We start from the raw sequence: 18,945 nt of genomic DNA, 5'->3' as shown, positions 1-18,945 counted from the left end.
ACAGTATGCTTTAAAAAATAATGATTTTTTTTCTGTGAATATATCTTGTCTGCTTCTTATTTGGGTAAAAGGAAAAAAGAAATAAAAAGTATGCCTTTGCAAAACTATTATTAAAATAGATTTGAATTAAAAACAATCAATGGTCGTGTATGTCATCTTATTTCCACACTTGTTTCATCCATCCAACAGCAGACAACCGTCACATAGAAAATCTAGATTTAGAGTATAAAACCGCTCTGCCCATTAAACAATAATTGCATGGTAAAATGCATCACAAAGATGGATCGCTTGTCTATTTACTAGACGTTGTAAACAACTTCATAGGTCTTTGAAAGAAACTAAGTCTCGTGGATTATCAAGATCTCTAAAAAAAATCGAACACACTTTTTATCCTCTGTGACAAATGAAGCATGTAAATTGCTAGATACTTCTAATGCTCATTATCTTATTTTTGGCACAATCTACTTTTCCATCTTTCCCAACTTGAACAGTAAATAAGATTCGACGAGTTATGAACTATATTGTGAAACGTAGCTACAAAGAAACATTCTTTCCTCAAAAAGAATTATTCACTTCTCACCTACATTAAAGAAAAGAGAGATAAATTGATAACTTTCCAATCACTTAACTAGAAACGCTTTCTTATTAGAGAGTGAGGCGTTCAGTTGAGGTCATTGACGCAAAATGACGAATTGTTGGTGGCATATTTTTGCAACGACCTGTACTGATAATTTTGCAACGACCTGTACTGTATCATGCTATGTTAATGAGCCATGCCTTACAATTTCATGATTGCTTTGCATGTGACATCCCCCAAAGAGAAATACAAGGGGGAGACTACACACATTACCCTATCATATCACAAAAATCCAGGGATAACGAATTTTAGTAAATAAGAAAAAAAAAGTTTAAAACAGATTTTAAGTTATGCCTTTAGTTATATAACTGTATAAATCATTTAGTGTTTTTTTTTCTATTGTTAACACGCAGACAAAATGTTCTAGACACATGTCGAAAATCACATTCATTTGGTTAGATTCCAACCATTTGTTAATTACCGGTAGTTATATTTTACTCTTTAACTCTTTAACAACCCTTGACTATAACTATTAAAAATCCCTTAATATCGAGTATCTAAGTAAAAAAAAAATAGGGAAAATACGAGGGTCAATAAAAAATACGAAGACTTTTGCCATAACTATGTTATTTAACGTTTTATAATAACTAAAAAAAATTAGTAGACATAATTCAGCAATTGTTTCAAACAAATTGAAATTAAAAAAAGTTCATATATTCCTTTATTTCTAAGGATTATTTAGAATCTAATACTGCAAAAATGTGGTTACTGCGCACGGTCTAACTTTGTGTCTTGTCAACAATAAACCATATTAAGTTGAGAGTAATATAGAATTTGAAGATAGTATATTTCTTTTAACTGTGCGTTTGTCATTTTGACGTCATGTTTTCATCGTTGCTGTGCGCCGTGGTGATTTTAAAACCGGGTAACAAAAATGCCTTTTCATCAAATGGAATGAAACTTCTTTTATCATTAAAATATGTGTTGTTACGTAACTTAATCTGTTAGTTATGACTTTTATGAAAAGTATATGATAGACAGTACAATTGTCCTCGTATTTTTTGTTTGACCCTCGTATACTCATTTATAGATGTAAATGCTATCAGTTATATTTATCTGTAAAGTACAATATCGTGTTTATTTTACTGCAAGCCTGCTGTCCCAGAATATCTGATACCATTAGACATTCATGTAAATTAATTAATACTTGGCCAAAACTTGTAGATTGTGACTCAAATGAAAAGTAGAAAAGTTTAATTTTCACGTCGGAAAAGCTTAGGAGAAAAAATCATTGAAATATGATGTCTAAAAATTGTACCATATTTCTTTGGTTGAATTGAATTTTTTTTCAAGACGAATCGGACATGAGAGCAGGTACATGTATCTTCCATTTTAAAACTTAATTTTCAAACACAGACTCCGGGTTTAGTTGAATGAATTATTAAATAAGAAAATCCTGGTAAAAAACAATAAATCAATCAACATATTTTTTAAATAGTAAGAAGATGGGTTCCGTGCAGAAGTTGTTGTAGAAAATTTTACTAATCCAATGACGTTATGATTGATGAAATTTTTCGGAAACCTATAAATGTTTGTGAAATTTGTTGAGTTAAAATTTACATCACATGCCGTTATGAATATGCCTTTGATTTTTTGTTAAATAAAGTTAATCAAAAGTTTTTTTTAAATAGAAAACGGTATCATATATTTTGGGGCACCCTGTACAATGTCGTATTTTATTGAACTGCTCGCCTAATTAATTTTAAGCATCAAAAGTCCTGATAAAATTCATAAAAGTTCTGAACATGCAAATATTTTTTGTGTAGTACAGTGTACCATAGAGCGTAATCTGGTGTTTTGGATAATTTCAAATTATGGCGCTCCTACTATATAAAGTTGGATTCATGAAATATTCAGAAACTCATAATCTGACGTAGCTTTGATCAACTATTCTCACTGATTGAAGAAAAGATTAATACTTTATTTGACTGGATCTTTATACACTTTAATTATTCATTAGAGAACGATGGAAAATATCGGTGTTTTTTTGTTTGACGCACAAGATTTCTCATTTTCCCTGTTCTTTTTCATACTTCGTATCAACAGAATAGTAATTAAAATCTTTCAAATAATTCAAAAGGTCGTGTTTTCATGAAGTTGTATAAAGCCTTTATGTAAAATATTATGCCTTATAAATAAAGACCATGTGTTCTCTTTACATGAAAACAAACTAGGAAAATTGTTTTATATTGTTGGAGCAAAGAATGAAAAATTGATGCTGATAAATCAAGCAATGATAAAACACGTTGCTCGATCACTTAAGACATATTGAACAACCCTCTCCTTGCCGAAAAACACACAAATAGACAGCTGCAATTTATCTTACGACCTTTAAAAATCGTGCATCACTCGTTCGAGTGCACAAAACGTTGTAAGACGTTCGTATTGATGTTCGAGCGGTACATTGCGATAATTTGAATCGCATTAAATTTGTTTTGGTCGCGTCTGGTCAGTAAGGACGTCAACTGAATCGAGGAGACTTGATGTAACCACTAAAACGCACGCAATGAATGCGATACATCGTGCATTGTATGCGAAAGCTCATGCGAAGCTAGCACATTCCGATTGCAAAGTGTTGTAAAATGCTCGTGTACCTAATTATGAAAGGGTCTTTAGACATTGAAGGGAAGATTTACAATACGCTGAAATATTGTTTGTTGTTATTATTATGAAAACAGGATCTGTCTAAAGACAAATAGCCGTCTGCCTCTCTCAGATGCATGCCATATCGTTATGACGTTGATCTAAGGTCAGGGACATGTAAGTTTCGTCGGACAGAGAAACCTTTATGTCTTGTTTAAACTTCTGCTAGAGTAACGTATTGTATGCGCAACTTGCGGTCAGCAGTATAGGTTCTTTATCAAACCACTTCCTTTATCATTGCTTTATATATATATATATATATATATATATATATATATATATATATATATATATATATATATATATATATATATATATATATATATATATACACCTATTTCGTATACTGAAGCCTCATCCAAGAATCAGCGACCGGTTTGCCAGCGTTTAAAAGAGGCATGGTAACGATTTTGGTCAAATTCTTATTTTTAGATTTTATTATTTACAATGCTTTAAAAATGAATTTTTAATGATTAAATGAAATTTGAGAGCCATTCATGGAGATATTAGAAAGATACAGAGCTCACAATTCTTTGTCATGTAAACATGGCTCGTGTCCTGTTTTTGTTTAATACATAGGTTCAATATACCAATTAAAATATTTTTAAGCTGATTTGTTTATCTTTTTATTCATTTTAATCAGAAATAATCAGTTCCTAGCGTTTAACACATTTTTGTTCTAAAACTGAAATTTTCACTTCATCATTCAAAATGAAAACAACCGCTTTTTTACGTAACAAAAAATTTAAGCTATGTAACTCGCATTTAACTCAACTAATGACACTCAAATTTTAGTTGACTATTAGAACTGCCTTAATGAAGCATTGTTAACATTAAAATCGGAAAAATGATATTTGACTAGAATCGTGACATGCCCCTTTGAACGATCATCATAATCATACACGAGATCAGAAAACCCAACCTTAGGACTTCAAAAAAACGAACCGGTCATCAACATTACCCTTAGAAGTGAGTAGACCCAAAAATTGCTGACCAAGGGGTGATTATACCGCGGCGACCGAGTGAAACCGGAAATCTTTCTCACGGCGAGGACCCTGATGAATTGATATCCGTGGAAAATTGTAAATTTACGAGTGGATCATCACGTAACTTCAACGAAATTAGTCATTAATCAATGAATATTATGATATGAGCATTTGCCAGAATGAATATATATGTTTCAAGTATTATTTACTTTAATAATGTTTTTCTCTTTAAAAAATAATGAAAGAAAAAGAGAAAGAAAATGGAAAAATTTTACCACAGAACTACGTACAATGGTCTGGGTACCGCTTTATATCAAACAAAACGAGATCGACCAATCATTTAACGTAAAAGCTATGACGCTTTTCGATACAATTAAAGAGCATTGATTATTGAATTATCGTATAAACTCAGGGAGATAAAACGCCCTGGCTTTACGCAAGTTTTTAGAAGAGTTGCAGTCGATGCAGTTATTCATAATCTTAATGTGGTTGAAAATTAGAGGGCTCCTTTTCAACTTCAAGGCTGTTTACTTTTATAACTTCCTTCCGTTTTTTAGGCATCATCTGGGTATATCCCAGTTGTGCCGTTGATCATTTGTTGTTCAAATCGCCATGGAGTAGAAAATCACCCAGAAGATTATAATAGCCTGAAAAGTTCGATCCCCGTACGAGATTTATGGCTTTATTAGTTCTAGGCATTCTTTTAGAAGCTTAGTTTGATCTTCTTCATTTAAAACTGGAAGAAACAAGTGAAGGTTTGTCTGTTGAACCTCTGCCTTTTTTTGCACGGATAGGTGCATAGCAAATGACATGGCGTCTGTGAAATGGCTGCAGTGGATTTTCTTGGAATTCTTCAGTTTTACGATGTGTTTAGCCAAATACTTTACCCTGGTTCTCCCCCATGCCGACAAAAGTAGCACAGTAATTCCCATAGGAGTCCTAACATCACAGACCAAACTTCATTGCGCCACTCTGTGTGACCTGGTGCCGTCCTGTTATAGTTTCACGTACTCCATAGACTCTTTGGCAGACAATTGTCGTCTGCTTCCATCTACCGCCAAATCGTCGACCTTTACAGTATCGGCTGCTGGAAACAAGCATTATGAGAGAAAAGTTGATTGTAAGTGTATTGTTATTCATTTATCTTAAATTTTCATTTCAACATTTGTCATTATACGTAATATTAAGTAAACTCAATGTTCTTTTGTTTTTTTTCGTTTGAAATTTAACAATTAGTAGATTTTTATTCTCTCGCTGCATGGGATATAAATTTTGAAAAAAGGACAAGAACTATTATATTTAATTGGTAGAGATCTCAATTTCATAGAGATAATACCATGTTTACATTTACTAGTATATGAATTTATAAATTTTTTTACGTCTAATTAAGATAATGTTACTCTTATTTATTTTGGTGAGGTTTGTTTTTATCTATATATTTTCAAACTTTATATTTGAAAGTAAGATGCGTTTTACAGATTCCATTAAGCCAAAAATGGTTGGAGTCTAGACAGCCAACTAACCCTGGAAGATAAAATATATATCATAATTTATTTCTAAAGAATACAAATATGTAGAGCGTCTTTTTTATTCATAAATACAATTTTAATACTATACAAACATACGAACAAAATTATAAACATATAAAATGTTATATCATCAATAAAGGTGTCATAAAAAACAAGAATACTTTAATGTTGGCATATGTTTATGATCTGATACATGTACAAGTACATACCGCATTGTTATCACGAATAATGCCATCAAATATATAACAGTTTTAAACGTTCCCAAAGCCATATCGTAATATTATTACTCGTAGGTGTTTGAAGTATTTCTATTTGAAATGTCCAGATGATCAAACACTTGGCAATATTTTCACCGTATTATTTTCATTTAATAGCCTGCGTATCAATTTTCTATATAAAAAAAAAAAAACCAAAAAAAAAAAAAAAAAACAGACTTTGTTGACAATAGCCAGACGAAATCGCTACGTTCACTTATTTTATGTCTTGTACATATACCGTATATTATATATATGTATTTTTAATATCTTTGATATTTGACATTGATTTGGAAAAAAAAATCCTTTTGTCATGTGGTGTAATAAATAGTTCATAAACAATGTCATATAATATTTTCATAAAAGTTCTCTTACTTTTCAACCATTTGCCAAAAGAAAATCTACAGATTAAAAACCCACTGAATTTTTGTTAAGCCACTTGATTTGGAGAAAAAAATACTAGTGATACATTCTCAAATACATTAACTTTAAAACGATTGCATACTTTGAGCTATATATCTCAATTCATTTTTTCTCAAATGAAATTTAAGCATGTTTAAAGTGAAAGAAAATCAAAATTACCGATCTCTCATGCAATTTACTTGCATTTATCTAACAGTTATAATGAATAATTTACAATGAATAATATAGTAATGCTTATATACTGAACATGATTAGCTATTCATGCATTCAATTTGATATTGTTTGAAAATTGTTACAATAACGTATAGAATTAATTAATTTATACTCTTATCTTTAATAGACAATTGCAAAAAACTGGATGGAAAAGTTAAAAGATTGAATAGAGACTTTTTAATCTTCTGTTAAAAAAATACCTTTCTAAAATACATTTAGACCTTTTCATCGATTACCTCTTCAATTACTGTGGTTTCATTAATATTCAAGGGCATCAATTATCGTGGATAAAGTAAAAATCACAGTTTCAAGGATACGTAAATTCGTGGCCAATGATCATATCAATACAAAATGTTAGTGGAGATTGCACTTCAATGAACATTAAATTTCATGGACCAACCTTACAACGAAATCCACGAAAATTGGTGTTCAACGAATATTGGTGAAACTAAGTTATTTAATATTACAGGTGATGCATTTTTTTTAAAATTTTCTCGATCATCAAAGCATTAGGTCATTTGTTGAATTAATATTTATTACTTTCAATTAATACAATTTTTAATAATTTATATCTTGCAGGCGGTGCGTGTAGTACAGCAAACTACACTTTGGCGATGACGAATACATTCAGCTGTCAGTTACAGCAGGAGACGCCTCACCCAAGTGGATGGGTGCAGAGTGACGTAAGTACAGGGGGGACACACCCGGGAGGGAGGCAGTGAGTGATAGATGGTAAAAGATGAGAAAGAAAAGGAACGACTAAGAGATAGAAATACTTTCAGTAAGAGAGTTGAGCGGACAGGCTTGGGGACACCTCAGGAGAGTGGATGGGTGTAGAGGGACGTAAGTACAGGGGGACACAACCGGGAGGGCAGTAAGTGATAGATAGTAAGAGATAAGAGAGAAAAAGAACGACTAAGAGATAGAAAAATTTTCAGTAAGAGAGTTCAGAGGTCAGTCCTTTGGGACACCTCAGGCGAGTGGATGGGTGTAGAATTGCGTAAGTACACGGGACAGAGATGGAGTGACAGGCAGACAGAAAGAGAGCTGGGAGTGATAATGAGGAAAAGATTAAGACAAAAATACATCATTGATTGAACATTACACGCTGGGAGTAACAGTATAAAGGCATAGGAATAAATGCGTTTTATTAAAAATGTTATTTATGTTTTTATTTGTTTGTTTGTTTGAGAGAGAGAGAGAGAGAGAGAGAGAGAGAGAGAGAGAATGAGAAAAATGAGAGAGAAAGAGAGATATATATACTCGTTGATATTATTTTCAACGTGAAAATGTTTTAAATTAGCTAGTTTTAAAGTTTTAAAGTCACTAAAAGGCTACTTTAAAAAGAACATTTTTTTTAAACGAAGAGACTGACGTGTATAAATTCTTCCTTTTAAATTGCTCTCTAAAGGTGGTATAAAGAAAGTATGATATTTGGCACTTAAAATATTAAACTAATTGATGACTTAAAGGTGGGTTCACAATTTAACACGTAACTTGTATAAGCTACCATAAGCCATCTTCCTGGAGCTTCCTAAAGGGAGGTGGTGGCGGGGGGGGGGGGGGGGGGTACTCCAAGCCTTTCGACCGGGATGTCTAATCTGGTAAGGCCGTTTTGTTAAAATGAACAATTATATTTGGTTAACCACAACTACGACATGCACAAATACAAGACAATTGAAAGGACATTCATAACATCATTGTTAGATCACAGAGCCAGCGCATTGGTATGATTAACCGAAATTGAGGGAAGGTTACAGGTGTTTTTCTGTGATTGTTCAATAGAATTTCCCTTGTGAAATGAACTTAATCTCTTGTTAGATGACTACAGGGACATGTTATTTCATTGTTTGAATTATCCAGATCATCAAAGCATTAGGTGTTGAATGTTGTAATCTGGATTTTTGAAAGTGTGCAATCTTGTAAAAAATGCATCCGTCCCCCTTTCAAGTTTTAGAACCTTCCTACTCAAAATTACTCTGAAAATCACGAACCACTGCAGTAATCAAATGCTACATAGCTAAAAGCTGGATATGAAATTATTAGTGCAAGCACTGCTCTTCCTTTTCGTGCTAATCTACCTTAAATTATGCAATGCTACATATTAATGGAGGAATCATAAATGTTATATATGAATTTAGCGATTGATTTCAGTTTTAATCTGTTCTTTGCGCAACGGATATTTTTTGAGTTTCCTTTGTTCAAGTTTTCTTATTGGATTAAACATCAATAGCTAATATGAAAAATATATAAGGCATAAGGATTAACGAGCTCTTTTAAAATGTCGGTAAATGTGTGTGTGTGGAGAGAGAGAGAGAGAGAGAGAGAGAGAGAGAGAGAGAGAGAGAGAGAGAGAGAGAGAGAGAGAAGAGAGAGAGATCGAGATCTGAAGGGATAACTCGATGAAAAGAGAGATCAATCTCTATTTCTTTTTCATTGTTCCTTTTGTTTTTAAGAAAAAGAGATATTTGCATTCAATCTAAACAGTTCGTTCTGTAAAGGACTTAAAGAAAAATGATTTAAAGTAAGGAAATGTTTTAGAGCTTGATTGCTAAAATCTGAGGAGATTCGTGTATCCTCTAGGCTTGTGATACATTCTTTAATACAACTCCTTAATGAGAAACCTGATAGATAAGAAAGTAGAAAAACCGAATTTTATGAACAAAAAAATTTTCAGCAGTAATAGAAGAAATTCTGGGTACATGTATATTTTTGTATGTACATAATTTAATTATCAAACATACAATTATCAAATATTTCTTTTTCATAATACGCAGTATGATTCATGCAGATTTGTTTTTATTTAAAAAAAAATTAATGATCAAATGCATTTTCAATAAATTAAATGCTTTTTGTCTTTTGAAAATTTGCTCTACTTTGTATTTTTATTTCAGCGTTTCCTTGTGTATTGTTTTTGCAATAATCAACCAAATGAATATCAATAATATAAGTTTTCAAAATAATTTTGCTTTTCAGTTTATTGAGGTAAGTACATATTAAACTTATTATCCCAATTTATTGAAGTTAAAGACACAAATACATTAGAATTTTTTTCATAAAAAAGTCCTTTGTACATGGGCGCTGTAAAGCTTTTTTTAAAACCCTTTTTTTTATCTCGACCTTTATTTTGAAATGTGTTTATATATATATATATATATATATATATATATATATATATATATATATATATATATATATATATATATATATATATTTGCTGGATTTTTCTTTTCCTTTCATTCTCTCGTTCATTATCTTTTTTAATGCAAAGCATTCTTTTTCTTAATTTGACTAAACTTAAAAAACAACATTTTACAGATAACCCAGAAATATATTATCAATCTGAAATTACGCAACTTTGAAATATGAAACAATTTAAAAAAAAAAAAAACCTGTTTGTTTAAATTAGCTGCATTGGCAAATTTAAAAAAAAAATCAACTTGCGTCAACCACATCAAAAGGACTGGCAACAGCATTTTGCAAAGAACCTCTTTTCTTCGTAATTTTGATATCATCAAATATTGATTATTGTTTCCCATGATAGGAAGTATAATTTTAATTTTACACAAGGGAATCCTAGTTTTAGAAAAAAAAATCAGAACTACGAATCATTTAATGTATTATTAACCAAAACGTGATTAAACTAGGATTTTTGAGAGGTTCTAGCCTTTGTGCCTCAAATCATTGCTATCCTTCGCCATTCATATTTACAATTATATGTTCAGTTGTCTACATATTGACAAATTCTCATCGTTGAAATCTGAATGTAAATGTAAGGAGAAGTGTTTTCTATTTTTTTTTTACTTAATGGGAGCGCCACGGTTTAACCGTATAGCTAATTGATATGTTATATCAAATACATAACAACATTATATCATAAAAAGCGCGACACTTTATCTCCTTACCATACGAACATTTTAGCTTATAATTTTGCATTCGATATAACCAGTCTTTATCTTGTGCTATCTGTGACGTGCCGCTATTTAAATCAACTGATCTCAACCGTAAGTGCCAACAAATAAGATATGTATCTAACATCTATTATTGTCTTTTTTAAACGATCAGATAACTAGTTTTAAAAGAAAGAATTCGACTTCCAGTTTTCAATTCAAATAAGTGGCGGACGTAGCGCACCATCTTGATTCTATACTATTTCCTATAATTTTTACAAACATTATATAAAATTCTACTTGTAATATTTTATTTAGACAGTGATCGAACATGATTATATACGTATTTGATTGTTTGTTTATAATATGTATTTTTTCCGACGACATGAAACTTAACGTGTCTCGCACAGTCGTCAAAATGGACACACATTTGAACAAGTTATTCATATTTTATTATTCTTATCTCGGAACAAGAATAGGCCATAGTATGTAGTTAAGGTATTAGAATGACGTAACGACAATCTGTTTCCACTTATTTAACAAAAAGAAATTAAAAAGAAAATCGGAAAAGTGAAACGTTAATCCAAAGTCTTCGAATTACTTTTATTTAAGTTCTATTTTTTTGTATCTGATAAAAAAAAGTTTGACACTCTTAGATTTCTTTGTTAAAACTCGTGTTTCAATGGAGTCAGCTATCTGTCAAACACAGAAATAGCAAACGTCATTTCTGCCAAGATACAGCCCGAGTCGGAAGAAAAACAGACGTATCTCTCTGTTCTTCCGTCTTTCTATCCCGGTCTCTCGACTCGGAGTCATTCTGCAGTTTAATAACAGACAATTAAGTTATTGATATTTTTGCCGACATATTAGATTCATACACCGACTAGGTTAGTGCGGTGACATATTTCTGCCTTTGACACTCCGTATCAAAGTTTGTATCGTCTCTTAGGCAATCATTATTATTGATTCGATGATTGTCACGTAATTTGAACTGAATCACTGAATGGGAAATTGTCGGTCTGGATTTGTGTGAAGGTAACATTTTAAATATAATTTCGTTCGTTGTGAATTTATTATAGCATTGAATCATGATTTTTTGAAGTATACACTCTCATAACTGCAGCGGTGTGTGCATACAAATTGAGTAACGCGCGTTAGCGCGTTATGAAAATTTGTATGCACACACCGCTGCAGTTATGAGAGTGTATACTTCAAAAAATCATGATTTAATGCTTATATTTACATTTTTTTAACTTCTTGCCTTGTCTGCAAATGTGTTCTATACCTTAAAATTCCTATCTTATCCTAAGGGTAAGTTAATATTAATGGAAGAGCCACAGTAACAGCCACAAGCGTGAACTTTGATTTTCGCTTGTGACGTTGCAGTTTACAGCGTTCAACGTTTATGACGTCATAATAAAACTCGTCAATTTGACTTTTGACTACTTGTTGCATTTAGAGGCATTTGAAGATCACAGAATTTAATGGAAAAACACAGTAGAATGTAAATATTAGATATTGTGCGATCAAATTATTTAGCAATAAACTATAGCTATTCAACTTAAAATTAACAAATAAGAACTAATTATCTACATGTATTAGCATCATCTCGTTGTCAAAAACGTCATTGCCTTTAAAAAAATACACTTTCAAACATGTATTTCGAACAGGCTGATTTCATTAATCCCTAGATATCACACTAGTATCATGTACCTGAAACGTTTGATCGCATACTAATTGTATTCCACTTATACTGATGGGTTTTGTAAGATATATACCTGTGGACGTTGATCCATTTCAAAATGTAAGGCATGTTGCCCCTAAATTACCTTGATTCATTGATTATGACTGCATATGAGACATGTGCTTTTTCATTTCTTGATATAATAGGGAATTGTTATCATTTATTATATTAATACCATTATAGAACAACTGGTTGAGTCCAACTTCTGACCTTAACCTGTCCTTGAAAAATTGTTATTCTTTGATTTGATGAATAAAGTTACCCTCAACAAATTTCATTTGATGAACAAACGTTCGATGAAATGATTTAAAATTAATGGATCATGGTTTTTATTAGTGTTCTTTGTATCAAAGTTGTTTGTTTTAAAAAAAATCTATCGTATAGATTTCAATGCAATGTTTTTATACTAGTTACTGCTTTAGTGAATACCTTTTTGTTCTGTTGCTTGTTTCGTATCTGAAATGTTTGAAAGAAATAACAAAGTATTCTAATGATATTCACTAATTTAAAGGGACACTTATGTCCAATATTACCAAAATGTAGAAAATGATACTCATACCTAATTAATTTTGATGAACTGATTACCAATTTAAATTTATGTCCCGCATTGAATATACCATTTTTATGACAAAAAAAAACATAATGATGCATAATTCATATATATTTTGATTAAAATAGTCTGGTATTGTCCTCAACGGAAATAACCAAGACCACGTGGCGACATCTAGTGGCTGTAACACAAACCGTGAGTATCCAGTGCTAAACATAGGAAGAAATGACTATCAATATATTTGATATTTTTGTGATGTAAAGGATCATACTGTTTCTGGTTTATTTACAAAAGATTGCATAAAGCGCGTTAGAAGTCTACTTGAGACATTGTCATGGTTTATATAACAAATCTTGCTGTTTTGTGTCAAAAGATATAATGATATTTTAATAGTTGTCGTATGACTTGTATCCAATAGGGAGCATGCTTCTCCAATAATATACTCTCAGTGTGTACTAATACAAAAAGCGATCTAGGACAATCTTATATTAAACATTACTCATTATGTAGAATCAATGCTTCGTGAAGAAGTATAGTTTATATAGGGTATTGATTGTTTAAAAAATAGAGGCTTTTTGAACTTTAATTCAAACAACCTGATTTTTTTCTACGGTCATGTTTTCATTCTTTTAAAAAAATCTGTTTTTTCTAAAAAATGTTTTAGCTTTTTATATGAAAACTATAATGATACATATATAATTAATGATACACGCATTCATTTCTCATATTTTATACGCTTATATGAAATGAAATGTTAACATTGTATTTAGGGAGCTCACTTTACGATAATAATTCATCTCTTCGCATTTTGTTCTTGTTAGGTTGAGTTCCCCGCTATCAGTCAGTGTTCTCCCCCAATAGAGTAACCAAAGCCTCTGATGGAGTATAAGTGTTTACTATGTAATCGAAAATTTTAGGCAGTATGGTGTTATGTATCTGACAAGTTACAAATTTTGTTCAGATAAGATGCACAGTGTTTTTACATCATACATAATCTCATCTGCTTTCATGTATTTTAAAAAAAAAATCACGCCTTGCAGTTTCTTGTATACATGCGTTCTTTGATGACGACATTTATATCGCAAATATCATAGATATAACATGTTCTGTATAACGTCCACTGTTGTGGGTGTATCATGCTCCTTATAAAGATTGAGAAATTAGTTCATAGATGCCGCTATCTCTCTGTTTAATGTTTACAAAATGCAGTTTTTTTGTCTTGCGATTGGTATGCAGTTGATTACGTGTGTCATTTAAAAAGTGAAATACACTATGTCTTTTCTTTCAGTTCAATCTAAATGGTGCAAATTATCCTGAACGATATAAAAAAACAAAAAAGACAGTTTCTTTCTCTGTTTTGAAAATTAATATTTACTATTTTTCCAGTTTCATCACATGAAATTCACACATACAGTACCGATCAGACCCAACCTAACACCAGAGTAAACCCCAACTAAACCCCGGGCTTACTTTTTGGGTTTACTTGGGGTTTACTCTGGGATTACTTTTTGAAAATTTGGGTCCACTCAGGGTTTACTTTGGGTTTACTCGGGGTTTACTTTGGGTTTACTCGGGGTTTACTTTGGGTTTACTTTGAAATTTCTTTTGAGATCAACTGTATTCACTGAAGTGTGAAGCAACTTATATTTTATGTTACCATCCCACTGCCTGTAATTCTTACCATTTGTATATTCCGAATACACAGTTAGCGTGTGCTTTCAGGGGCATACTTCTGACTGGGTTTTCTCTCTGTGTCCACTCTAGGTTTACTTTGGGTTTACTCTGGGTCCACTCTTGTAAACCCGAAGTAAACCCAGAGTAAAACCAGAAAGTAAACCCAGGGTTTAGTTGGGGTTTACTTTCTGTTAGGTTGGGTCTGATCGGTACTGTACATGAATACATATTCTAATCTTATACAACTTTGTACAGCTTTGTTGAAAAGACTTTTCGATTAGTTCATACTATTATTATGAAGTGGAAATCATTCGTGCTTTTGAGGTTAAATGTTACAAAACAATAATTTTCCAATTAATACAATCTACCACTTTGCGTATCATAAAAAGAGTTTTGGATTGCACCAAACTTACCAATTTTCATATCTAAGGGTTATGTAACACAATATTATTTCAGTTCTGCATGCAGTTCTGACCTGTCATTTCTGTATTTGGTGACGGTATTGAAATTAAATACAATAAGTTACATTGTCTGATGATTTAATATTTCTTTTTGCAGAGAATTGAGTTTAGATGATCAGTCGTTGATTTTATTTTTTCGGAGTGCTTATAATTTTCCAAAAACATCACTGTGATTGTGGGACACTAACACACAAACCAAAAACTTGATATGAAATTAATCTAAACAATATTTTTATGATCGATGTTTTATTTCTTTGCTTTCTGTTGCATTTCCTCTATATAGTAATTGCAGTATTTTTTCTTTCTTTTTTCCTTTTGTGTCGACAGAATTTCTCAGAGATGGCTGTATATATTTTACTGAAATTGTCAGGAATGGTAGAACATGATAATACCTCTGAGCCATTATCTATTTTCTTTTTCTTTAAATTTATTTCCGGCCGCCCGTTTCGGAAGAAAAGGATAATACTCGATGCTTCTTTTCTATTTTTGTTTCCAAATTTATTTCTGGTCGTCCGTTTCTGGTCCCGTGACAAAAAATTTCCCAAACAAGGTCTCAGATTTAGAAGAGACTAAATTATAAAAAACTAAACTTTAAAGAAAGTCATACATGTATTAATGTTACTTGTTTTCTTTAAACTATCGTAACTTCCTGTCGTCATCAGAAGTTTTCCAAAACTTGATTTTCATTTTTAATTTTCGTTGTTTTACATCATTTATATTTTTTTTAAAGTAAATTTTTTATCCATTACTTTTTTAACATGAAAAAAATTTAATGATTGAATTGATACATGTATTTAAGAATTGAAGGCCTCTTTTTGCAAAAGCAACAAGAGTCTAATTATTATATTAGTAAAATTGAAAAAAAAAATCTAACTTTAATAATAACTTTATTAACCTGGACTTTAAACATTACTGTTCCTATCTTTTCAATTTATAAAAAAGTTTCTTTTACTCTAATCGACAACATCCTAACACATCCAAAAACCTTACATATTCGATATAAATCCGCTTTTGAGATTTTTTTTTTATCAATTTAAAATTTTCATTTAAATTCCATCGATAAAATTCTTCTAGTTTTACATCATTACGTTTCATTGTTAGGTAACATTAGTTCATACTGAGTTGAAAATTCAAAGAGGAGTGTTGTCTTATTCACAGTAGGTAACTTGTTACTGAGTTGAAAATTCTACGAGGAGTGTTGTCTAATTCACAGTAGGTAACTTGTTATTGTTGACGCACTGTATCCTGATCTGAATCTGAATGCACTGAAAAACAATATGATCATTTGTTTAAAATTGGGTAAAAGTCGGAGCAATATTTATGGTATGTTGCTTTGCATAAAAAGGATAGCGATTTTATCCGAGAAGCATGCTGAGAAATTCATCCGACTATTTTAATAACGTTTGCTGTCTCCGTAATGAAATAATTCTCCCAAAGAATAAACAAAGTGTAGTTGTCATATTTATATTGAACTTTTTGTTACTGACTTCAGCACTTGTACTTTGATATTATGATAACGAAAACGGTACGCCGATTAAATATGCATATTCTTTTCAACAAGACTAGAATCGATTTTTTTTTTGTAATTCTTAAGGAAGAATTACGTACCACTACTGTACGTTAAAAATAAAACCCATCTGGTTAAATACCTACCGATTTTGCTGATCATGAATTCATTCCATATACAAATTAATTATTCTCATCGCCTTTGCTGAAAAACTTAGTTACTTTGAAGTAATTATTCAAGGATAGTAAAAAATCTGTAGATTGAATTTTCATCATGATAATTAGCAAGTTCATCGTGAACTAAGTAGAAATTTTACTTACGTTTTTACATGCCCTTTTCTGATAGTATATGATTTGTTTTCACAACCTACAAAACTTTTTTATAAGCATCAATGTTACAAGATGTTAGGTTTCTAACAAATATTCACAACAAGTAGATTAATTACTGAAATTTAATAGAGAATATATCATACAAGTAAGAATGCAATTGCAAATGAAAAAAAAAGTTTTAGTTTTAGTTACATTGTACCTATCAGTCATAAACACACCAGAGATATATTTTTAACTGTTCTAAAACGTGTGTTTTTATAATTTCATTTCACCAAACATCATTTGTTTTTCTAGCTATTTACCAGTGTTTACAATTTGGTTGGTATGGAACTGGTCCCTTGACTTTGACAGTTTCTGGGGGGTCAGGTGTATGGCCCACAACCTATTTCAGCAAGTCTGCTGAGGAAGGTCAATATTTACAAGAACTAGTCAAATTAGACATTGGACCGCAGGACAGCACTGTGGTAAGTTATTTGTAGATACCTGTAATTTTTTTTTTTACTGTGCTATCAATTTAGTCAATAATGAAAACAACGCAAGCAATACTAGACGTATTCCATGAGTTTCAGGTGTGCAATCAGGTGTAACGAAATCAAAAGGGTTTATATACTTTGGTGATGGTACCTACCTATGTATTTATGAGCTGTGTCCAACTTGAGTTCAAACAATTTTTTTAAACTTCTAAACATTAAATAATCGGTTGATCATATCGTGATGTTAGCATATATATATATATATATATATATATATATATATATATATATATATATATATATATATATATATATATATACATATATATATATATATATATATATATATATATATATATATATATATATATATATATATATATATATATTCAGATTCGGTTTATTGGACACAAGAACACCCCTAGTTCCCTCGGTCTCTTCTTTATAAGAATGACCAACTGTCCATGTGAGTATCATTGTTGTCCTCATTACGAACTTTAAATACAATTCAAAATTTAATTCTTTTTAATATAATAATACTCAAATAATTTTTTTTTGAAATACATGTGCATTTGCAATTTTCATTTTTTAAATTGTAAAATATTTTGACATACAATCCATGCAATAAGATCTAGGCAAACAATGATTTAGATGCATATGTTGAAGAGAAATTGTAATTTAATTTTGGGAACATTCAGCATAAATATTTAACAGATATCTATTTTTCACTTACACGCAATGTTGAATACAGTTCTAACGTATTTCTTATAAGATAACGAATGCAAAGATTAAAATTAATAGAATAAAAAAAAAATCAACACTTTTATAACCTTTGTTTTGTGATATTTTTAATTCAGCTACGCTTGTCTCTTTATGTTTTTTTTAATGGATCTTGTTGTATTCATATTTCTCATAAATGTTCTTTTCTTTGATTTTCAGGTTCATGCGTAACGTAAAAAACAACCGCTTTTTGTTTTACTTGTACTGTTAACTTGGCGTTATCATCAAAGTGACTAAGCAATATTATCTACAGTATAAAATGTATTATTTATGCTTAAGGACCTAATTTGTTGAATACAATTCTAAAATTGGTATCTGAAAATACATGTATACAGACATCATTGAAAAATAAATAAAAATAGTTAGTTATAATATGAAAAATAGATGCAAAAAAAAAATCTGTGATATTAGCAAAAGCGATGTATGCAAATGCTTAGAAGGGAACATATTTGTTTTAACAATTAATATCATGCTGTATAATCGCTGTTGTAGATATCTTAATTTCTAATATTAATTGAAATAAAAAGTGAGAACTCTACCGTTACTGAAATAACATTATTCGATGCAGCAGAAGGAACAAATCTACAAAAAAGTGAATAAATGTTATGTACAATTTTTATTGCTTTATTACATTGCGTTTTTGCTTATCATGATCACATTAGAGACATTGTCAGAAGTCAATAAACGCTTTAAGGTACACATATCTTATATCCAACAGTGTTTTAGAAATATTGGTTTCTTGAAATTGATTATGGGATTCAAGTAAATTGGAGCAAAGCCACACACCGTTTGTGAGATCAAAGATAAAATTTCATCGGCAAATAGGGAAAAATAGACCATTTTTAATCGCTT

At 30.9% G+C, this 18,945-nt stretch overlaps 1 long non-coding RNA gene across 1 annotated transcript; it reads left to right on the top strand.

Moving 5' to 3' along the window:
* The first annotated feature begins 12,922 nt into the window (after nt 1-12,922).
* Nucleotides 12,923-18,708, top strand: LOC105342434 (uncharacterized). Its single transcript, XR_010712635.1, has 4 exons — nt 12,923-13,064; nt 17,135-17,304; nt 17,707-17,779; nt 18,253-18,708. It is a non-coding gene; the product is annotated as an uncharacterized lncRNA (long non-coding RNA).
* The last annotated feature ends 237 nt before the right edge of the window (nt 18,709-18,945 follow it).

This window comes from Magallana gigas, chromosome 4, assembly GCF_963853765.1.
Source record: "Magallana gigas chromosome 4, xbMagGiga1.1, whole genome shotgun sequence".
Classification (NCBI taxonomy): Eukaryota; Metazoa; Mollusca; class Bivalvia; order Ostreida; family Ostreidae; genus Magallana; species Magallana gigas.
This window is presented reverse-complemented; position numbering and strand designations above follow the sequence as displayed.